A 24,280-nucleotide genomic window follows, 5' to 3' on the forward strand; every position below is an offset into this window, starting at 1 on the left:
AACTGCTTCTCTCCAGGCATCTCGGGGGAAACCTTGGGTCCTAGATCTAACTTGAGATGGGCGCCGCCGTCAGGAGTGAAGAGGGCAGGGCAGATGCTCCAAACTTCTTCTCTCTAGGCATCTCAGGGGACACCTGTGGTCCTGGATCTAAGTTGAGATGGGCGCCGCCGTCAGGAGTGAAGAGGGCAGGGTAGACGCTCCAAACTGCTTCTCTCCAGGCATCTCGGGGTCACCTGGGGTCCTGGATCTAAGATGAGATGGGTGCCGCCATCAGGAGTGAAGAGGGCAGGGCAGACGCTCCAAACTGCTTCTCTCCAGGCATCTCGGGGGAAACCTGGGGTCCTGGATCTTAGTTGAGATGGGCGCCGCCGTCAGGCGTAAAGAGGGCAGGGCAGACGCCCAAAACCGCTTCTCTTCATGCATCTCGGTGGACAACTGTGGTCCTGGATCTAAGTTGAGATGGGCGCCGCCGTCAGGCGTGAAGACGGTAGGGAAGACGCTCCAAACTGCTTCTTTCCAGGCGTCTCGGGGGACACCTGGGGTCCAGGATCTAACTTGAGATGGACGCCGCCGTCAGGAGTTAAGAGGGCAGGGCAGACGCTCCACACTGCTTCTCTCCAGGCATCTCGGCGGACACCTGTGGTACTGGATATAAGTTGAGATGCGTGCCGCCGTCAGGCGTGAAGAGGGTAAGGCAGACGCTCCAAACTGCTTCTCTCTAGGCATCTCAGGGGACACCTGGGGTCCTGGATCTATGTTGAGATGGGGTCCCCCGTCAGGTGTGAAGAGGGCAGGGCAGACGCTCAAAAATGCTTCTCTCCAGGCATCTCGGGGGACACCTGGGGTCCTGGATCTTAGTTGAGATGGGCGCCACCGCCAGGCGTGTAGAGGTCAGGGCAGACGCTCAAAAGTGCTACTCTGCAGGCATCTCGTGGGATACGTTGGGTCCTGGATCTAAGCTGAGATAGGCGCAGAGGTCAGGCGCGAATAGGGCAGGGCAGACGCTCAAAACCGCTTCTCTTCATGCATCTCGGTGGACACCTTTGGTCCTGGATCTAAGTTGAGATTGGCGCCGCCGTCAAGCGTGAAGAGGGTAGGGAAGACACTCCAAACTGCTTGTCTCCAGGCATCTCGGGGGACACCTGGGGTCCTGGAACTAACTTGAGATGGGCGCCGCCGTCAAGAGTGAAGAGGGCAGGGGAGACGCTCCAAACTGCTTCTGTCCAGGCGTCTCAGGGGACACCTGGGGCCTTGGATCTAACTTGAGATCGGCGCCGCCGTCAGGAGTGAAGAGGGCAGGGCAGATGCTCCAAACTGCTTCTCTCCAGGCATCTCGGGGGACACCTGGGGTCCTGGAACTAACTTGAGATGGGCGCCGCCGTCAAGAGTGAAGAGGGCAGGGGAGACGCTCCAAACTGCTTCTGTCCAGGCGTCTCAGGGGACACCTGGGGCCTTGGATCTAACTTGAGATCGGCGCCGCCGTCAGGAGTGAAGAGGGCAGGGCAGATGCTCCAAACTGCTTCTCTCCAGGCATCTCGGGGGACACCTGGGGTCCTGGAACTAACTTGAGATGGGCGCCGCCGTCAAGAGTGAAGAGGGCAGGGTAGACGCTCCAAACTGCTTCTCTCCAGGCATCTCGGGGGACACCTGGGGTCCTGGATCTAAGTTGAGATTGGCGCCGCCATCAGGAGTGAAGAGGGCATGGCAGACGCTCCAAACTGCTTCTCTCCAGGCATCTCGGGGGAAACCTGGGGTCCTGGATCTAAGTTGAGATGGGCGCTGCCATCAGGAGTGAAGAGGGCAGGGCAGACGCTCCAAACTGCTTCTCTCCAGGCATCTCGGGGGAAACTTGGGGTCCTGGATCTTAGTTGAGTTGGGCGCCGCCGACAGGCATAAACAGGGCAGGGCAGACGCTCAAAACTGCTACTCTGCAGGCATCTCGGGGGATACGTTGGGTCCTGGATCTAAGTTGAGAAAGGCGCCTCCGTCAGGCGTGAACAGGGCAGGGCAGACGCCCAAAACCGCTTCTCTTCATGCATCTCGGTGGACACCTGAGGTCCTGGTTCTAACTTGAGATCGGCGCCGCCGTCAGGAGTGAAGAGGGCAGGGCAGATGCTCCAAACTGCTTCTGTCCAGGCATCTCGTTGGACACTTGGGTCTTGGAACTAAGTTGAGATGGGCGCCACCGTCAGGAGTAAAGAGGGCAGGGTAGACGCTCAAAACTGCTTCTCAACCGGCATCTCGGGGGACACCTGGGGTCCTGGATCTAACTTGAGATGGACGCCGCCGTCAGGAGTTAAGAGGGCAGGGCAGACGCTCCACACTGCTTCTCTCCAGGCATCTCGGTGGACACCTGGAGTACTGGTTATAAGTTGAGATGCGCGCCGCCGTCAGGCGTGAAGAGGGTAAGGCAGACGCTCCAAACTGCTTCTCTCTAGGCATCTCAGGGGACACCTGGGGTCCTGGATCTATGTTGAGATGGGGTCCCCCGTCAGGTGTGAAGAGGGCAGGGCAGACGCTCAAAAATGCTTCTCTCCAGTCATCTCGGGGGACACCTGGGGTCCTGGATCTTAGTTGAGATGGGCGCCCCCATCAGGCCTGAAGAGGTCAGGGCAGACGCTCAAAAGTGCTACTCTGCAGGCATCTCGGGGGATACGTTGGGTCCTGGATCTAAGTTGAGATAGGCGCAGCACTCAGGCGCGAATAGGGCAGGGCAGATGCGCAAAACCGCTTCTCTTCATGCATCTCGGTGGACACCTGGGGTCCTGGATCTAAGTTGAGATGGGCGCCGCCGTCAAGCGTGAAGAGGGTAGGGAAGACGCTCCAAACTGCTTCTCTGCAGGCATCTCGGGGGACACCTGGTGTCCTGGATCTAACTTGACATGGGCGCCGCCGTCAGGAGTTAAGAGGGCAGGGCAGACGCTCCACACTGCTTCTCTTCAGGCATCTCGGGGGACACCTGGGGACCTGGATCTAACTTGAGATCGGCGCCGCCGTCAGGAGTGAAGAGGGCAGGGCAGATGCTCCAAACTGCTTTTCTCCAGGCATCTCGGGGGACACCTGGGGTCCTGGATCCAAGTTGAGATGGGCGCCGCCGTCAGGCGTGAAGTGGGCAGTGCCGACGCTCCAAACTGATTCACTCCAGGCATCTCGGCATACACCTGGGGTCCTGGATCTAAATTAAGATGGACGCCGCCATCAGACGTGATGAGAGCAGGGCAGACGGTTCAAACTGCATCTCTCCAGGCATCTCGGGCGATACCTGGGTTCCTGGATCTAAGTTGAGATGGGCGCCTCCGTCAGGCATGAAGAGGGCAGGGCAGACGCTCCAAGCTGCTTCTCTCCAGGCAACTCGGGGGACACCTGGGGTCCTGGAACTGAGTGGATATGGGCGCCGCCATCAGGCGTGATGAGGGCAGGGGAGACGCTCAAAACTGCTTCTCTCCAGGCATCTCGGGGGATACCTGGGGTCCGGGATCTAAGTTGAGATGGGCGCGTCCGTCAGGCTTGAAGAGGTCAGGGCAGACGCTCAAAACTGCTTCTCTCCAGGCATCTCGGGGGACACCTTGGGTCCTGGACGTAAGTTGAGATGGGCGCCGCCATCAGGCGTGAAGAGGGCAGGGCAGACGCCCAAAACCGCTTCTCTTCAGGCATCTTGGTGGACACCTGAGGTCCTGGATCTAAGTTGAGATGGGCGCCGCCGTCAGGCGTGAAGAGGGTAGGGAAGACGCTCCAAACTGCTTCTCTCCAGGCATCTCGGGGGATGCCTGGTGTCCTGGATCTAACTTGAGATGGACGCCGCCGTCAGGACTTAAGAGGGCAGGGCAGACGCTCCACACTGCTTCTCTCCAGGCATCTCGGCGGACACCTGGGGTACTGGATATAAGTTGAGATGCGCGCCGCCGTCAGGCGTGAAGAGGGTAAGGCAGACGCTCCAAACTGCTTCTCTCTAGGCATCTCAGGGGACACCTGGGGTCCTGGATCTATGTTGAGATGGGGTCCCCCGTCAGGTGTGAAGAGGGCAGGGCAGACGCTCAAAAATGCTTCTCTCCAGGCATCTCGGGGGACACCTGGGGTCCTGGATCTTAGTTGAGATGGGCGCACCAGTCAGGCGTGAAGAGGTCAGGGCAGACGCTCAAAAGTGCTACTCTGCAGGCATCTTGGGGGATACGTTGGGTCCTGGATCTAAGCTGAGATAGGCGCAGCCGTCAGGCGCGAATAGGGCAGGGCAGACGCCCAAAACCGCTTCTCTTCATGCATCTCGGTGGACACCTGGGGTCCTGGATCTAAGTTGAGATGGGCGACGCCGTCAAGCGTGAAGAGGGTAGGGGAGACGCTCCAAACTGCTTCTCTCCAGGCATCTCGGGAGACACCTGGGGTCCTGGATCTAACTTGACATGGGCGCCGCCATCAGGAGTGAAGAGGGCAGGGGAGACGCTCCAAACTGCTTCTCTCCAGGCGTCTCGGGGGACACCTGGGGTCCTGGATCTAACTTGAGATCGGCGCCGCCGTCAGGAGTGAAGAGGGAAGGGCAGATGCTCCAAACTGCTTCTCTCCAGGCATCTCGGGGGACACCTGGGGTCCTGGAACTAACTTGAGATGGGCGCCGCCGTCAAGAGTGAAGAGGGCAGGGTAGACGCTCCAAACTGCTTCTCTCCAGGCATCTCGGGGGACACCTGCGGTCCTGGATCTAAGTTGAGATGGGCGCCGCCATCAGGAGTGAAGAGGGCAGGGCAGACGCTCCAAACTGCTTCTCTCCAGACATCTTGGGGGAAACCTGGGGTCCTGGATCTTAGTTGAGTTGGGCGCCGCCGTCAGGCGTAAAGAGGGCAGGGCAGACGCTCAAAACTGCTTCTTTCCAGGCATCTCGGCGGACACCTGGTGACCTGGATCTAAGTTGAGCTGGGCGCCGCAGTCAGGCGTGAAGAGGGCAGGGCAGACGCTCAAAATTGCTTCTCTCCAGGCATCTCGGCGGACACTTGGTGTCCTGGATCTAAGTTGAGCTGGGCGCCGCATTCAGGCGTGAAGAGGGCAGGGCAGACGCTCCAAACTGCTTCTCTCCAGGCATCTCGGGGGACACCTGGGGTCCTGGATCTCAGTTGTGATGGGCGCCGTCGTCAGGCGTGAAGAGGGCAGGGCAGACGCTCCAAACTGCTTCTCTCAAGGTATCTCGGGGGACAACTGGGTTCCTGGACCTACGTTGAGTTGGGTGCTCCCGTCATGCGTGACTAGGGCAGGGAAGACGCTCAAACTGCTTCTCTCCAGCCATCTCGGGGGATACCTGGGGTCCTGGATCTAAGTTGAGATGGGCGCCGCCATCAGGAATGAAGAGGGCAGGGCAGACGGTCCAAACTGCTTCTCTCAAAGCATTTCGGCGGACACCTGGAGTCCTGGATCTAAGTGGATATGGTCGCCGCCGTCAGGCTTGAAGAGGGCAGGGCAGACGCTCAAAAATGCTTCTCTCAAGGCACCTGGGGGACAACTGGGGTCCTGGATCTAAGTTGAGATGGGCACCGCCGTCAGGCGTGGAGAGGGCAAGGCAGATGCTAAAAACTGCTTCTCTCCAGGCATCTCGGGGGACACCTGGTGTCCTGGATCTAAGTTCAGATGGGCGCCCCCGTCATGCGTGAAGAGGGCAGGGTAGACGCTCTAAACTGCTTCTCTCCAGGCATCTCGTGGGACACCTGAAGTCCTGGATCCAAGTGGATATGGGCGACGCCATCAGGGGTGAAGAGGGCAGGGCAGAGCTCCAAACTGCTTCTCTCCAGGCATCTCGTGGGACCCCTGGGGTCCTGGATCTCAGTTGAGATGGGAGCCGCCGTCAGGAGTGAAGAGGGCCTGGCAGATGCTCCAAAGTGCTACCCTGCAGGCATCTCGGGGGATACGTTGGGTCCTGGATCTAAGTTGAGATGGGCGCCGCCGTCAGGCGTGAAGAGGGCAGGGCAGACGTCCAAAACCGCTTCTCTTCATGCATCTCGGTGGACACCTGGGGTCCTGGTTCTAACTTGAGATCGGCGCCGCCGTCAGGAGGGAAGAGGGCAGGGCAGATGCTCCAAACTGCTTCTGTCCAGGCATCTCGGTGGACACCTACGGTCCTGGAACTAAGTTGAGATGGGCGCCCCCGTCAGGAGTAAAGAGGGCAGGGCAGACGCTCCAAACTGCTTCTCTCCTGGCATCTCAGGGAAAACCGGGGTCCTGGATATAAGTTGAGATGGGCACCGCCATCAGGCGTGAAGAGGGCAGGGCAGACGCTCCAAACTGCTTCTGTCCAGGCATCTCGGTGGACACCTACGGTCCTGGAACTAAGTTGAGATGGGCGCCCCCGTCAGGAGTAAAGAGGGCAGGGCAGACGCTCCAAACTGCTTCTCTCCTGGCATCTCGGGGGAAACCGGGGTCCTGGATATAAGTTGAGATGGGCACCGCCATCAGGCGTGAAGAGGGCAGGGCAGACGCTCCAAACTGCTTCTCTCCAGACATCTCGGGTGGGACCTGGGGTCCTGGATCTTAGTTGAGATGGGCGCCGCTCTCAGGCGTGAAGTGGGCAGGGCAGACGCTCCACACTGCTTCTCTTCAGGCATCTCGGGGGACACCTGGGATCCTGGATCTAACTTGAGATCGGCGCCGCCGTCAGGAGTGAAGAGGGCAGGGGAGACGCTCCAAACTTCTTCTCTCTAGGCATCTCAGGGGACACCTGTGGTCCTGGATCTAAGTTGAGATGGGCACCACAGTCAGGAGTGAAGAGGGCAGGGTAGACGCTCCAAACTGCTTCTCTCCAGGCATCTCGGGGGACACCTGGGGTCCTGGATCTAAGATGAGATGGGTGCTGCCATCAGGAGTGAAGAGGGCAGGGCAGACGCTCCAAACTGCTTCTCTCAGGGCATCTCGGGGGAAACCTGGGGTCCTGGATCTTAGTTGAGATGGGCGCCGCCGTCAGGCGTAAAGAGGGCAGGGCAGACGCTCAAAACTGCTACTCTGCAGGCATCTCGGGGGATACGTTGGGTCCTGGATCTAAGTTGAGATAGGCGCCTCCGTCAGTCGTGAACAGGGCAGGGCAGACGCCCAAAACCGCTTCTCTTCATGCATCTCGGTGGACAACTGTGGTCCTGGATCTAAGTTGAGATGGGCGCCGCCGTCAGGCGTGAATAGGGTAGGGAAGACGCTCCAAACTGCTTCTCTCCAGGCATCTCGGGGGACACCTGGTGTCCAGGATCTAACTTGAGATGGACGCCGCCGTCAGGAGTTAAGAGGGCAGGGCAGACGCTCCACACTGCTTCTCTCAAGGCATCTCGGCGGACACCTGGGGTACTGGATATAAGTTGAGATGCGTGCCGCCGTCAGGCGTGAAGAGGGTAAGGCAGACGCTCCAAACTGCTTCTCTCTAGGCATCTCAGGGGACACCTGGGGTCCTGGATCTATGTTGAGATGGGGTCCCCCGTCAGGTGTGAAGAGGGCTGGGCAGACGCTCAAAAATGCTTGTCTCCAGGCATCTCGGGGGACACCTGGGATCCTGGATCTTAGTTGAGATGGGCGCCCCCGTCAGGCGTGAAGAGGTCAGGGCAGACGGTCAAAAGTGCTACTCTGCAGGCATCTCAGGGAATACGTTGAGTCCTGGAACTAATTTGACATGGGCGCCGCCGTCAGGAGTTAAGAGGGCAGGGCAGACGCTCCACACTGCTTCTCTCTAGGCATCTCGGTGGACACATGGGGTCCTGGATCTAAGTTGTGATGGGCGCCGCCGTCAAGCGTGAAGAGGGCAGGGCAGATGCTCCAAACTGCTTCTCTCCAGGCATCTCGGGGGAAACCTTGGGTCCTAGATCTAACTTGAGATGGGCGCCGCCGTCAGGAGTGAAGAGGGCAGGGCAGATGCTCCAAACTTCTTCTCTCTAGGCATCTCAGGGGACACCTGTGGTCCTGGATCTAAGTTGAGATGGGCGCCGCCGTCAGGAGTGAAGAGGGCAGGGTAGACGCTCCAAACTGCTTCTCTCCAGGCATCTCGGGGTCACCTGGGGTCCTGGATCTAAGATGAGATGGGTGCCGCCATCAGGAGTGAAGAGGGCAGGGCAGACGCTCCAAACTGCTTCTCTCCAGGCATCTCGGGGGAAACCTGGGGTCCTGGATCTTAGTTGAGATGGGCGCCGCCGTCAGGCGTAAAGAGGGCAGGGCAGACGCCCAAAACCGCTTCTCTTCATGCATCTCGGTGGACAACTGTGGTCCTGGATCTAAGTTGAGATGGGCGCCGCCGTCAGGCGTGAAGACGGTAGGGAAGACGCTCCAAACTGCTTCTCTCCAGGCGTCTCGGGGGACACCTGGGGTCCAGGATCTAACTTGAGATGGACGCCGCCGTCAGGAGTTAAGAGGGCAGGGCAGACGCTCCACACTGCTTCTCTCCAGGCATCTCGGCGGACACCTGTGGTACTGGATATAAGTTGAGATGCGTTCCGCCGTCAGGCGTGAAGAGGGTAAGGCAGACGCTCCAAACTGCTTCTCTCTAGGCATCTCAGGGGACACCTGGGGTCCTGGATCTATGTTGAGATGGGGTCCCCCCTCAGGTGTGAAGAGGGCAGGGCAGACGCTCAAAAATGCTTGTCTCCAGGCATCTCGGGGGACACCTGGGATCCTGGATCTTAGTTGAGATGGGCGCCCCCGTCAGGCCTGAAGAGGTCAGGGCAGACGCTCAAAAGTGCTACTCTGCAGGCATCTCGGGGGATACGTTGGGTCCTGTATCTAAGTTGAGATAGGCGCAGCACTCAGGCGCGAATAGGGCAGGGCAGATGCGCAAAACCGCTTCTCTTCATGCATCTCGGTGGACACCTGGGGTCCTGGATCTAAGTTGAGATGGGCGCCGCCGTCAAGCGTGAAGAGGGTAGGGAAGACGCTCCAAACTGCTTCTCTGCAGGCATCTCGGGGGACACCTGGTGTCCTGGATCTAACTTGACATGGGCGCCGCCGTCAGGAGTTAAGAGGGCAGGGCAGACGCTCCACACTGCTTCTCTTCAGGCATCTCGGGGGACACCTGGGGACCTGGATCTAACTTGAGATCGGCGCCGCCGTCAGGAGTGAAGAGGGCAGGGCAGATGCTCCAAACTGCTTTTCTCCAGGCATCTCGGGGGACACCTGGGGTCCTGGATCCAAGTTGAGATGGGCGCCGCCGTCAGGCGTGAAGTGGGCAGTGCCGACGCTCCAAACTGATTCACTCCAGGCATCTCGGCATACACCTGGGGTCCTGGATCTAAATTAAGATGGACGCCGCCATCAGACGTGATGAGAGCAGGGCAGACGGTTCAAACTGCATCTCTCCAGGCATCTCGGGCGATACCTGGGTTCCTGGATCTAAGTTGAGATGGGCGCCTCCGTCAGGCGTGAAGAGGGCAGGGCAGACGCTCCAAGCTGCTTCTCTCCAGGCAACTCGGGGGACACCTGGGGTCCTGGAACTGAGTGGATATGGGCGCCGCCATCAGGCGTGATGAGGGCAGGGGAGACGCTCAAAACTGCTTCTCTCCAGGCATCTCGGGGGATACCTGGGGTCCGGGATCTAAGTTGAGATGGGCGCGTCCGTCAGGCTTGAAGAGGTCAGGGCAGACGCTCAAAACTGCTTCTCTCCAGGCATCTCGGGGGACACATGGGGTCCTGGATCTAAGTTGAGATGGGCGCGTCCATCAGGCATGAAGAGGTCAGGGCAGACGCACAAAACCGCTTCTCTTCAGGCATCTTGGTGGACACCTGAGGTGCTGGATCTAAGTTGAGATGGGGGCCGCCGTCAGGCGTGAAGAGGGTACGGAAGACGCTCCAAACTGCTTCTCTCCAGGCATCTCGGGGGACACCTGGGGTCCTGGATCTAAGTTGAGATGGACGCCGCCGTCAGGAGTTAAGAGGGCAGGGCAGACGCTCCACACTGCTTCTCTCCAGGCATCTCGGCGGACACCTGAGGTACTGGATATAAGTTGAGATGCGCGCCGCCGTCAGGCGTGAAGAGGGTAAGGCAGACGCTCCAAACTGCTTCTCTCTAGGCATCTCAGGGGACACCTGGGGTCCTGGATTTTTGTTTAGATGGGGTCCCCCATCAGGTGTGAAGAGGGCAGGGCAGACGCTCAAAAATGCTTCTCTCCAGGCATCTCGGGGGACACCTGGGTTCCTGGATCTAAGTTGAGATGGGCGCCGCCGAGAGGAGTGATGAGGGCCGAGCACATGCTCAAAACTTCTACTCTGAAGGCATCTCGGGGGACACCTGGGGTCCTGGATCTCAGTTGTGATGGGCGCCGTCGACAGGCATGAAGAGGGCAGGGCAGACGCTCCATACTGCTTCTCTCAAGGCATCTCGAGGGACACCTGGGTTCCTGGATCTACGTTGAGATGGGTGCTCCCGTCATGCGTGACTAGGGTAGGGACGACGCTCCAAACTGCTTCTCTCCAGGCATCTCGTGGGACCCCTGGGGTCCTGGATCTCAGTTGAGATGGGAGCCGCCGTCAGGAGTGAAGAGGGCTGGGAAGACGCTACAAACTGCTTCTCTCCAGGCATCTCGGTGGACACCTGGGGTCCTGTATCTAAGTTGAGATGGGCGTTGCCGTCAGGAGTGAAAAGGGCAGGGCAGATGCTCAAAACTGCTGCTCTGCTGGCATCTCGGGGGACACCTTGGGTCCTGGACGTAAGTTGAGATGGGCGCCGCCATCAGGCGTGAAGAGGGCAGGGCAGACGCCCAAAACCGCTTCTCTTCAGGCATCTTGGTGGACACCTGAGGTCCTGGATCTAAGTTGAGATGGGCGCCGCCGTCAGGCGTGAAGAGGGTAGGGAAGACGCTCCAAACTGCTTCTCTCCAGGCATCTCGGGGGATGCCTGGTGTCCTGGATCTAACTTGAGATGGACGCCGCCGTCAGGACTTAAGAGGGCAGGGCAGACGCTCCACACTGCTTCTCTCCAGGCATCTCGGCGGACACCTGGGGTACTGGATATAAGTTGAGATGCGCGCCGCCGTCAGGCGTGAAGAGGGTAAGGCAGACGCTCCAAACTGCTTCTCTCTAGGCATCTCAGGGGACACCTGGGGTCCTGGATCTATGTTGAGATGGGGTCCCCCGTCAGGTGTGAAGAGGGCAGGGCAGACGCTCAAAAATGCTTCTCTCCAGGCATCTCGGGGGACACCTGGGGTCCTGGATCTTAGTTGAGATGGGCGCACCAATCAGGCGTGAAGAGGTCAGGGCAGACGCTCAAAAGTGCTACTCTGCAGGCATCTTGGGGGATACGTTGGGTCCTGGATCTAAGCTGAGATAGGCGCAGCCGTCAGGCGCGAATAGGGCAGGGCAGACGCCCAAAACCGCTTCTCTTCATGCATCTCGGTGGACACCTGGGGTCCTGGATCTAAGTTGAGATGGGCGACGCCGTCAAGCGTGAAGAGGGTAGGGGAGACGCTCCAAACTGCTTCTCTCCAGGCATCTCGGGAGACACCTGGGGTCCTGGATCTAACTTGACATGGGCGCCGCCATCAGGAGTGAAGAGGGCAGGGGAGACGCTCCAAACTGCTTCTCTCCAGGCGTCTCGGGGGACACCTGGGGTCCTGGATCTAACTTGAGATCGGCGCCGCCGTCAGGAGTGAAGAGGGAAGGGCAGATGCTCCAAACTGCTTCTCTCCAGGCATCTCGGGGGACACCTGGGGTCCTGGAACTAACTTGAGATGGGCGCCGCCGTCAAGAGTGAAGAGGGCAGGGTAGACGCTCCAAACTGCTTCTCTCCAGGCATCTCGGGGGACACCTGCGGTCCTGGATCTAAGTTGAGATGGGCGCCGCCATCAGGAGTGAAGAGGGCAGGGCAGACGCTCCAAACTGCTTCTCTCCAGACATCTTGGGGGAAACCTGGGGTCCTGGATCTTAGTTGAGTTGGGCGCCGCCGTCAGGCGTAAAGAGGGCAGGGCAGACGCTCAAAACTGCTTCTTTCCAGGCATCTCGGCGGACACCTGGTGACCTGGATCTAAGTTGAGCTGGGCGCCGCAGTCAGGCGTGAAGAGGGCAGGGCAGACGCTCAAAATTGCTTCTCTCCAGGCATCTCGGCGGACACTTGGTGTCCTGGATCTAAGTTGAGCTGGGCGCCGCATTCAGGCGTGAAGAGGGCAGGGCAGACGCTCCAAACTGCTTCTCTCCAGGCATCTCGGGGGACACCTGGGGTCCTGGATCTCAGTTGTGATGGGCGCCGTCGTCAGGCGTGAAGAGGGCAGGGCAGACGCTCCAAACTGCTTCTCTCAAGGTATCTCGGGGGACAACTGGGTTCCTGGACCTACGTTGAGTTGGGTGCTCCCGTCATGCGTGACTAGGGCAGGGAAGACGCTCAAACTGCTTCTCTCCAGCCATCTCGGGGGATACCTGGGGTCCTGGATCTAAGTTGAGATGGGCGCCGCCATCAGGAATGAAGAGGGCAGGGCAGACGGTCCAAACTGCTTCTCTCAAAGCATTTCGGCGGACACCTGGAGTCCTGGATCTAAGTGGATATGGTCGCCGCCGTCAGGCTTGAAGAGGGCAGGGCAGACGCTCAAAAATGCTTCTCTCAAGGCACCTGGGGGACAACTGGGGTCCTGGATCTAAGTTGAGATGGGCACCGCCGTCAGGCGTGGAGAGGGCAAGGCAGATGCTAAAAACTGCTTCTCTCCAGGCATCTCGGGGGACACCTGGTGTCCTGGATCTAAGTTCAGATGGGCGCCCCCGTCATGCGTGAAGAGGGCAGGGTAGACGCTCTAAACTGCTTCTCTCCAGGCATCTCGTGGGACACCTGAAGTCCTGGATCCAAGTGGATATGGGCGACGCCATCAGGGGTGAAGAGGGCAGGGCAGAGCTCCAAACTGCTTCTCTCCAGGCATCTCGTGGGACCCCTGGGGTCCTGGATCTCAGTTGAGATGGGAGCCGCCGTCAGGAGTGAAGAGGGCCTGGCAGATGCTCCAAAGTGCTACCCTGCAGGCATCTCGGGGGATACGTTGGGTCCTGGATCTAAGTTGAGATGGGCGCCGCCGTCAGGCGTGAAGAGGGCAGGGCAGACGTCCAAAACCGCTTCTCTTCATGCATCTCGGTGGACACCTGGGGTCCTGGTTCTAACTTGAGATCGGCGCCGCCGTCAGGAGGGAAGAGGGCAGGGCAGATGCTCCAAACTGCTTCTGTCCAGGCATCTCGGTGGACACCTACGGTCCTGGAACTAAGTTGAGATGGGCGCCCCCGTCAGGAGTAAAGAGGGCAGGGCAGACGCTCCAAACTGCTTCTCTCCTGGCATCTCAGGGAAAACCGGGGTCCTGGATATAAGTTGAGATGGGCACCGCCATCAGGCGTGAAGAGGGCAGGGCAGACGCTCCAAACTGCTTCTGTCCAGGCATCTCGGTGGACACCTACGGTCCTGGAACTAAGTTGAGATGGGCGCCCCCGTCAGGAGTAAAGAGGGCAGGGCAGACGCTCCAAACTGCTTCTCTCCTGGCATCTCGGGGGAAACCGGGGTCCTGGATATAAGTTGAGATGGGCACCGCCATCAGGCGTGAAGAGGGCAGGGCAGACGCTCCAAACTGCTTCTCTCCAGACATCTCGGGTGGGACCTGGGGTCCTGGATCTTAGTTGAGATGGGCGCCGCTCTCAGGCGTGAAGTGGGCAGGGCAGACGCTCCACACTGCTTCTCTTCAGGCATCTCGGGGGACACCTGGGATCCTGGATCTAACTTGAGATCGGCGCCGCCGTCAGGAGTGAAGAGGGCAGGGGAGACGCTCCAAACTTCTTCTCTCTAGGCATCTCAGGGGACACCTGTGGTCCTGGATCTAAGTTGAGATGGGCACCACAGTCAGGAGTGAAGAGGGCAGGGTAGACGCTCCAAACTGCTTCTCTCCAGGCATCTCGGGGGACACCTGGGGTCCTGGATCTAAGATGAGATGGGTGCTGCCATCAGGAGTGAAGAGGGCAGGGCAGACGCTCCAAACTGCTTCTCTCAGGGCATCTCGGGGGAAACCTGGGGTCCTGGATCTTAGTTGAGATGGGCGCCGCCGTCAGGCGTAAAGAGGGCAGGGCAGACGCTCAAAACTGCTACTCTGCAGGCATCTCGGGGGATACGTTGGGTCCTGGATCTAAGTTGAGATAGGCGCCTCCGTCAGTCGTGAACAGGGCAGGGCAGACGCCCAAAACCGCTTCTCTTCATGCATCTCGGTGGACAACTGTGGTCCTGGATCTAAGTTGAGATGGGCGCCGCCGTCAGGCGTGAATAGGGTAGGGAAGACGCTCCAAACTGCTTCTCTCCAGGCATCTCGGGGGACACCTGGTGTCCAGGATCTAACTTGAGATGGACGCCGCCGTCAGGAGTTAAGAGGGCAGGGCAGACGCTCCACACTGCTTCTCTCAAGGCATCTCGGCGGACACCTGGGGTACTGGATATAAGTTGAGATGCGTGCCGCCGTCAGGCGTGAAGAGGGTAAGGCAGACGCTCCAAACTGCTTCTCTCTAGGCATCTCAGGGGACACCTGGGGTCCTGGATCTATGTTGAGATGGGGTCCCCCGTCAGGTGTGAAGAGGGCTGGGCAGACGCTCAAAAATGCTTGTCTCCAGGCATCTCGGGGGACACCTGGGATCCTGGATCTTAGTTGAGATGGGCGCCCCCGTCAGGCGTGAAGAGGTCAGGGCAGACGGTCAAAAGTGCTACTCTGCAGGCATCTCAGGGAATACGTTGAGTCCTGGAACTAATTTGACATGGGCGCCGCCGTCAGGAGTTAAGAGGGCAGGGCAGACGCTCCACACTGCTTCTCTCTAGGCATCTCGGTGGACACATGGGGTCCTGGATCTAAGTTGTGATGGGCGCCGCCGTCAAGTGTGAAGAGGGCAGGGCAGATGCTCCAAACTGCTTCTCTCCAGGCATCTCGGGGGAAACCTTGGGTCCTAGACAGACGCTCAAAAATGCTTGTCTCCAGGCATCTCGGGGGACACCTGGGATCCTGGATCTTAGTTGAGATGGGCGCCCCCGTCAGGCCTGAAGAGGTCAGGGCAGACGCTCAAAAGTGCTACTCTGCAGGCATCTCGGGGGATACGTTGGGTCCTGTATCTAAGTTGAGATAGGCGCAGCACTCAGGCGCGAATAGGGCAGGGCAGATGCGCAAAACCGCTTCTCTTCATGCATCTCGGTGGACACCTGGGGTCCTGGATCTAAGTTGAGATGGGCGCCGCCGTCAAGCGTGAAGAGGGTAGGGAAGACGCTCCAAACTGCTTCTCTGCAGGCATCTCGGGGGACACCTGGTGTCCTGGATCTAACTTGACATGGGCGCCGCCGTCAGGAGTTAAGAGGGCAGGGCAGACGCTCCACACTGCTTCTCTTCAGGCATCTCGGGGGACACCTGGGGACCTGGATCTAACTTGAGATCGGCGCCGCCGTCAGGAGTGAAGAGGGCAGGGCAGATGCTCCAAACTGCTTTTCTCCAGGCATCTCGGGGGACACCTGGGGTCCTGGATCCAAGTTGAGATGGGCGCCGCCGTCAGGCGTGAAGTGGGCAGTTCCGACGCTCCAAACTGATTCACTCCAGGCATCTCGGCGTACACCTGGGGTCCTGGATCTAAATTAAGATGGACGCCGCCATCAGACGTGATGAGAGCAGGGCAGACGGTTCAAACTGCATCTCTCCAGGCATCTCGGGCGATACCTGGGTTCCTGGATCTAAGTTGAGATGGGCGCCTCCGTCAGGCGTGAAGAGGGCAGGGCAGACGCTCCAAGCTGCTTCTCTCCAGGCAACTCGGGGGACACCTGGGGTCCTGGAACTGAGTGGATATGGGCGCCGCCATCAGGCGTGATGAGGGCAGGGGAGACGCTCAAAACTGCTTCTCTCCAGGCATCTCGGGGGATACCTGGGGTCCGGGATCTAAGTTGAGATGGGCGCGTCCGTCAGGCTTGAAGAGGTCAGGGCAGACGCTCAAAACTGCTTCTCTCCAGGCATCTCGGGGGACACATGGGGTCCTGGATCTAAGTTGAGATGGGCGCGTCCATCAGGCATGAAGAGGTCAGGGCAGACGCACAAAACCGCTTCTCTTCAGGCATCTTGGTGGACACCTGAGGTGCTGGATCTAAGTTGAGATGGGGGCCGCCGTCAGGCGTGAAGAGGGTACGGAAGACGCTCCAAACTGCTTCTCTCCAGGCATCTCGGGGGACACCTGGGGTCCTGGATCTAAGTTGAGATGGACGCCGCCGTCAGGAGTTAAGAGGGCAGGGCAGACGCTCCACACTGCTTCTCTCCAGGCATCTCGGCGGACACCTGAGGTACTGGATATAAGTTGAGATGCGCGCCGCCGTCAGGCGTGAAGAGGGTAAGGCAGACGCTCCAAACTGCTTCTCTCTAGGCATCTCAGGGGACACCTGGGGTCCTGGATTTTTGTTTAGATGGGGTCCCCCATCAGGTGTGAAGAGGGCAGGGCAGACGCTCAAAAATGCTTCTCTCCAGGCATCTCGGGGGACACCTGGGTTCCTGGATCTAAGTTGAGATGGGCGCCGCCGAGAGGAGTGATGAGGGCCGAGCACATGCTCAAAACTTCTACTCTGAAGGCATCTCGGGGGACACCTGGGGTCCTGGATCTCAGTTGTGATGGGCGCCGTCGACAGGCATGAAGAGGGCAGGGCAGACGCTCCATACTGCTTCTCTCAAGGCATCTCGAGGGACACCTGGGTTCCTGGATCTACGTTGAGATGGGTGCTCCCGTCATGCGTGACTAGGGTAGGGACGACGCTCCAAACTGCTTCTCTCCAGGCATCTCGTGGGACCCCTGGGGTCCTGGATCTCAGTTGAGATGGGAGCCGCCGTCAGGAGTGAAGAGGGCTGGGAAGACGCTACAAACTGCTTCTCTCCAGGCATCTCGGTGGACACCTGGGGTCCTGTATCTAAGTTGAGATGGGCGTCGCCGTCAGGAGTGAAAAGGGCAGGGCAGATGCTCAAAACTGCTGCTCTGCTGGCATCTCGGGGGACACCTTGGGTCCTGGACGTAAGTTGAGATGGGCGCCGCCATCAGGCGTGAAGAGGGCAGGGCAGACGCCCAAAACCGCTTCTCTTCAGGCATCTTGGTGGACACCTGAGGTCCTGGATCTAAGTTGAGATGGGCGCCGCCGTCAGGCGTGAAGAGGGTAGGGAAGACGCTCCAAACTGCTTCTCTCCAGGCATCTCGGGGGATGCCTGGTGTCCTGGATCTAACTTGAGATGGACGCCGCCGTCAGGACTTAAGAGGGCAGGGCAGACGCTCCACACTGCTTCTCTCCAGGCATCTCGGCGGACACCTGGGGTACTGGATATAAGTTGAGATGCGCGCCGCCGTCAGGCGTGAAGAGGGTAAGGCAGACGCTCCAAACTGCTTCTCTCTAGGCATCTCAGGGGACACCTGGGGTCCTGGATCTATGTTGAGATGGGGTCCCCCGTCAGGTGTGAAGAGGGCAGGGCAGACGCTCAAAAATGCTTCTCTCCAGGCATCTCGGGGGACACCTGGGGTCCTGGATCTTAGTTGAGATGGGCGCACCAATCAGGCGTGAAGAGGTCAGGGCAGACGCTCAAAAGTGCTACTCTGCAGGCATCTTGGGGGATACGTTGGGTCCTGGATCTAAGCTGAGATAGGCGCAGCCGTCAGGCGCGAATAGGGCAGGGCAGACGCCCAAAACCGCTTCTCTTCATGCATCTCGGTGGACACCTGGGGTCCTGGATCTAAGTTGAGATGGGCGACGCCGTCAAGCGTGAAGAGGGTAGGGGAGACGCTCCAAACTGCTTCTCTCCAGGCATCTCGGGAGACACCTGGGGTCCTGGATCTAACTTGACATGGGCGCCGCCATCAGGAGTGAAGAGGGCAGGGGAGACGCTCCAAACTGCTTCTCTCCAGGCATCTCGGGGGACACCTGGGGTCCTGGATCTAACTTGAGATCGGCGCCGCCGTCAGGAGTGAAGAGGGAAGGGCAGATGCTCCAAACTGCTTCTCTCCAGGCATCTCGGGGGACACCTGGGGTCCTGGAACTAACTTGAGATGGGCGCCGCCGTCAAGAGTGAAGAGGGCAGGGTAGACGCTCCAAACTGCTTCTCTCCAGGCATCTCGGGGGACACCTGCGGTCCTGGATCTAAGTTGAGATGGGCGCCGCCATCAGGAGTGAAGAGGGCAGGGCAGACGCTCCAAACTGCTTCTCTCCAGACATCTTGGGGGAAACCTGGGGTCCTGGATCTTAGTTGAGTTGGGCGCCGCCGTCAGGCGTAAAGAGGGCAGGGCAGACGCTCAAAACTGCTTCTTTCCAGGCATCTCGGCGGACACCTGGTGACCTGGATCTAAGTTGAGCTGGGCGCCGCAGTCAGGCGTGAAGAGGGCAGGGCAGACGCTCAAAATTGCTTCTCTCCAGGCATCTCGGCGGACACTTGGTGTCCTGGATCTAAGTTGAGCTGGGCGCCGCATTCAGGCGTGAAGAGGGCAGGGCAGACGCTCCAAACTGCTTCTCTCCAGGCATCTCGGGGGACACCTGGGGTCCTGGATCTCAGTTGTGATGGGCGCCGTCGTCAGGCGTGAAGAGGGCAGGGCAGACGCTCCAAACTGCTTCTCTCAAGGTATCTCGGGGGACAACTGGGTTCCTGGACCTACGTTGAGTTGGGTGCTCCCGTCATGCGTGACTAGGGCAGGGAAGACGCTCAAACTGCTTCTCTCCAGCCATCTCGGGGGATACCTGGGGTCCTGGATCTAAGTTGAGATGGGCGCCGCCATCAGGAATGAAGAGGGCAGGGCAGACGGTCCAAACTGCTTCTCTCAAAGCATTTCGGCGGACACCTGGAGTCCTGGATCTAAGTGGATATGGTCGCCGCCGTCAGGCTTGAAGAGGGCAGGGCAGACGCTCAAAAATGCTTCTCTCAAGGCACCTGGGGGACAACTGGGGTCCTGGATCTAAGTTGAGATGGGCACCGCCGTCAGGCGTGGAGAGGGCAAGGCAGATGCTAAAAACTGCTTCTCTCCAGGCATCTCGGGGGACACCTGGTGTCCTGGATCTAAGTTCAGATGGGCGCCCCCGTCATGCGTGAAGAGGGCAGGGTAGACGCTCTAAACTGCTTCTCTCCAGGCATCTCGTGGGACACCTGAAGTCCTGGATCCAAGTGGATATGGGCGACGCCATCAGGGGTGAAGAGGGCAGGGCAGAGCTCCAAACTGCTTCTCTCCAGGCATCTCGTGGGACCCCTGGGGTCCTGGATCTCAGTTGAGATGGGAGCCGCCGTCAGGAGTGAAGAGGGCCTGGCAGATGCTCCAAAGTGCTACCCTGCAGGCATCTCGGGGGATACGTTGGGTCCTGGATCTAAGTTGAGATGGGCGCCGCCGTCAGGCGTGAAGAGGGCAGGGCAGACGTCCAAAACCGCTTCTCTTCATGCATCTCGGTGGACACCTGGGGTCCTGGTTCTAACTTGAGATCGGCGCCGCCGTCAGGAGGGAAGAGGGCAGGGCAGATGCTCCAAACTGCTTCTGTCCAGGCATCTCGGTGGACACCTACGGTCCTGGAACTAAGTTGAGATGGGCGCCCCCGTCAGGAGTAAAGAGGGCAGGGCAGACGCTCCAAACTGCTTCTCTCCTGGCATCTCAGGGAAAACCGGGGTCCTGGATATAAGTTGAGATGGGCACCGCCATCAGGCGTGAAAGGGCAGGGCAGACGCTCCAAACTGCTTCTGTCCAGGCATCTCGGTGGACACCTACGGTCCTGGAACTAAGTTGAGATGGGCGCCCCCGTCAGGAGTAAAGAGGGCAGGGCAGACGCTCCAAACTGCTTCTCTCCTGGCATCTCGGGGGAAACCGGGGTCCTGGATATAAGTTGAGATGGGCACCGCCATCAGGCGTGAAGAGGGCAGGGCAGACGCTCCAAACTGCTTCTCTCCAGACATCTCGGGTGGGACCTGGGGTCCTGGATCTTAGTTGAGATGGGCGCCGCTCTCAGGCGTGAAGTGGGCAGGGCAGACGCTCCACACTGCTTCTCTTCAGGCATCTCGGGGGACACCTGGGATCCTGGATCTAACTTGAGATCGGCGCCGCCGTCAGGAGTGAAGAGGGCAGGGGAGACGCTCCAAACTTCTTCTCTCTAGGCATCTCAGGGGACACCTGTGGTCCTGGATCTAAGTTGAGATGGGCACCACAGTCAGGAGTGAAGAGGGCAGGGTAGACGCTCCAAACTGCTTCTCTCCAGGCATCTCGGGGGACACCTGGGGTCCTGGATCTAAGATGAGATGGGTGCTGCCATCAGGAGTGAAGAGGGCAGGGCAGACGCTCCAAACTGCTTCTCTCAGGGCATCTCGGGGGAAACCTGGGGTCCTGGATCTTAGTTGAGATGGGCGCCGCCGTCAGGCGTAAAGAGGGCAGGGCAGACGCTCAAAACTGCTACTCTGCAGGCATCTCGTGGGATATGTTGGGTCCTGGATCTAAGTTGAGATAGGCGCCTCCGTCAGTCGTCAACAGGGCAGGGCAGACGCCCAAAACCGCTTCTCTTCATGCATCTCGGTGGACAACTGTGGTCCTGGATCTAAGTTGAGATGGGCGCCGCCGTCAGGCGTGAATAGGGTAGGGAAGACGCTCCAAACTGCTTCTCTCCAGGCATCTCGGGGGACACCTGGTGTCCAGGATCTAACTTGAGATGGACGCCGCCGTCAGGAGTTAAGAGGGCAGGGCAGACGCTCCACACTGCTTCTCTCAAGGCATCTCGGCGGACACCTGGGGTACTGGATATAAGTTGAGATGCGTGCCGCCGTCAGGCGTGAAGAGGGTAAGGCAGACGCTCCAAACTGCTTCTCTCTAGGCATCTCAGGGGACACCTGGGGTCCTGGATCTATGTTGAGATGGGGTCCCCCGTCAGGTGTGAAGAGGGCTGGGCAGACGCTCAAAAATGCTTGTCTCCAGGCATCTCGGGGGACACCTGGGATCCTGGATCTTAGTTGAGATGGGCGCCCCCGTCAGGCGTGAAGAGGTCAGGGCAGACGGTCAAAAGTGCTACTCTGCAGGCATCTCAGGGAATACGTTGAGTCCTGGAACTAATTTGACATGGGCGCCGCCATCAGGAGTTAAGAGGGCAGGGCAGACGCTCCACACTGCTTCTCTCTAGGCATCTCGGTGGACACATGGGGTCCTGGATCTAAGTTGTGATGGGCGCCGCCGTCAAGCGTGAAGAGGGCAGGGCAGATGCTCCAAACTGCTTCTCTCCAGGCATCTCGGGGGAAACCTTGTGTCCTAGATCTAACTTGAGATGGGCGCCGCCGTCAGGAGTGAAGAGGGCAGGGCAGATGCTCCAAACTTCTTCTCTCTAGGCATCTCAGGGGACACCTGTGGTCCTGGATCTAAGTTGAGATGGGCGCCGCCGTCAGGAGTGAAGAGGGCAGGGTAGACGCTCCAAACTGCTTCTCTCCAGGCATCTCGGGGTCACCTGGGGTCCTGGATCTAAGATGAGATGGGTGCCGCCATCAGGAGTGAAGAGGGCAGGGCAGACGCTCCAAACTGCTTCTCTCCAGGCATCTCGGGGGAAACCTGGGGTCCTGGATCTTAGTTGAGATGGGCGCCGCCGTCAGGCGTAAAGAGGGCAGGGCAGACGCCCAAAACCGCTTCTCTTCATGCATCTCGGTGGACAACTGTGGTCCTGGATCTAAGTTGAGATGGGCGCCGCCGTCAGGCGTGAAGACGGTAGGGAAGACGCTCCAAACTGCTTCTCTCCAGGCGTCTCGGGGGACACCTGGGGTCCAGGATCTAACTTGAGATGGACGCCGCCGTCAGGAGTTAAGAGGGCAGGGCAGACGCTCCACACTGCTTCTCTCCAGGCATCTCGGCGGACACCTGTGGTACTGGATATAAGTTGAGATGCGTGCCGCCGTCAGGCGTGAAGAGGGTAAAGCAGACGCTCCAAACTGCTTCTCTCTAGGCATCTCAGGGGACACCTGGGGTCCTGGATCTATGTTGAGATGGGGTCCCCCGTCAGGTGTGAAGAGGGCAGGGCAGACACTCAAAAATGCTTGTCTCCAGGCATCTCGGGGGACACCTGGGGTCCTGGATCTTAGTTGAGATGGGCGCCACCGCCAGGCGTGTAGAGGTCAGGGCAGACGCTCAAAAGTGCTACTCTGCAGGCATCTCGTGGGATACGTTGGGTCCTGGATCTAAGCTGAGATAGGCGCAGAGGTCAGGCGCGAATAGGGCAGGGCAGACGCTCAAAACCGCTTCTCTTCATGCATCTCGGTGGACACCTTTGGTCCTGGATCTAAGTTGAGATTGGCGCCGCCGTCAAGCGTGAAGAGGGTAGGGAAGACACTCCAAACTGCTTCTCTCCAGGCATCTCGGGGGACACCTGGGGTCCTGGAACTAACTTGAGATGGGCGCCGCCGTCAAGAGTGAAGAGGGCAGGGGAGACGCTCCAAACTGCTTCTGTCCAGGCGTCTCAGGGGACACCTGGGGCCTTGGATCTAACTTGAGATCGGCGCCGCCGTCAGGAGTGAAGAGGGCAGGGCAGATGCTCCAAACTGCTTCTCTCCAGGCATCTCGGGGGACACCTGGGGTCCTGGAACTAACTTGAGATGGGCGCCGCCGTCAAGAGTGAAGAGGGCAGGGTAGACGCTCCAAACTGCTTCTCTCCAGGCATCTCGGGGGACACCTGGGGTCCTGGATCTAAGTTGAGATTGGCGCCGCCATCAGGAGTGAAGAGGGCATGGCAGACGCTCCAAACTGCTTCTCTCCAGGCATCTCGGGGGAAACCTGGGGTCCTGGATCTAAGTTGAGATGGGCGCTGCCATCAGGAGTGAAGAGGGCAGGGCAGACGCTCTAAACTGCTTCTCTCCAGGCATCTCGGGGGAAACTTGGGGTCCTGGATCTTAGTTGAGTTGGGCGCCGCCGACAGGCATAAACAGGGCAGGGCAGACGCTCAAAACTGCTACTCTGCAGGCATCTCGGGGGATACGTTGGGTCCTGGATCTAAGTTGAGAAAGGCGCCTCCGTCAGGCGTGAACAGGGCAGGGCAGACGCCCAAAACCGCTTCTCTTCATGCATCTCGGTGGACACCTGAGGTCCTGGTTCTAACTTGAGATCGGCGCCGCCGTCAGGAGTGAAGAGGGCAGGGCAGATGCTCCAAACTGCTTCTGTCCAGGCATCTCGTTGGACACTTGGGTCTTGGAACTAAGTTGAGATGGGCGCCACCGTCAGGAGTAAAGAGGGCAGGGTAGACGCTCAAAACTGCTTCTCAACCGGCATCTCGGGGGACACCTGGGGTCCTGGATCTAACTTGAGATGGACGCCGCCGTCAGGAGTTAAGAGGGCAGGGCAGACGCTCCACACTGCTTCTCTCCAGGCATCTCGGTGGACACCTGGAGTACTGGTTATAAGTTGAGATGCGCGCCGCCGTCAGGCGTGAAGAGGGTAAGGCAGACGCTCCAAACTGCTTCTCTCTAGGCATCTCAGGGGACACCTGGGGTCCTGGATCTATGTTGAGATGGGGTCCCCCGTCAGGTGTGAAGAGGGCAGGGCAGACGCTCAAAAATGCTTCTCTCCAGTCATCTCGGGGGACACCTGGGGTCCTGGATCTTAGTTGAGATGGGCGCCCCCGTCAGGCCTGAAGAGGTCAGGGCAGACGCTCAAAAGTGCTACTCTGCAGGCATCTCGGGGGATACGTTGGGTCCTGGATCTAAGTTGAGATAGGCGCAGCACTCAGGCGCGAATAGGGCAGGGCAGATGCGCAAAACCGCTTCTCTTCATGCATCTCGGTGGACACCTGGGGTCCTGGATCTAAGTTGAGATGGGCGCCGCCGTCAAGCGTGAAGAGGGTAGGGAAGACGCTCCAAACTGCTTCTCTGCAGGCATCTCGGGGGACACCTGGTGTCCTGGATCTAACTTGACATGGGCGCTGCCGTCAGGAGTTAAGAGGGCAGGGCAGACGCTCCACACTGCTTCTCTTCAGGCATCTCGGGGGACACCTGGGGACCTGGATCTAACTTGAGATCGGCGCCGCCGTCAGGAGTGAAGAGGGCAGGGCAGATGCTCCAAACTGCTTTTCTCCAGGCATCTCGGGGGACACCTGGGGTCCTGGATCCAAGTTGAGATGGGCGCCGCCGTCAGGCGTGAAGTGGGCAGTGCCGACGCTCCAAACTGATTCACTCCAGGCATCTCGGCGTACACCTGGGGTCCTGGATCTAAATTAAGATGGACGCCGCCATCAGACGTGATGAGAGCAGGGCAGACGCTTCAAACTGCTTCTCTCCAGGCATCTCGGGCGATACCTGGGTTCCTGGATCTAAGTTGAGATGGGCGCCTCCGTCAGGCGTGAAGAGGGCAGGGCAGACGCTCCAAGCTG

This window comes from Sorex fumeus, unplaced genomic scaffold (assembly GCF_029834395.1).
Source record: "Sorex fumeus unplaced genomic scaffold, SorFum_2.1 ptg000072l, whole genome shotgun sequence".
In the NCBI taxonomy this organism is placed as follows: Eukaryota; Metazoa; Chordata; class Mammalia; order Eulipotyphla; family Soricidae; genus Sorex; species Sorex fumeus.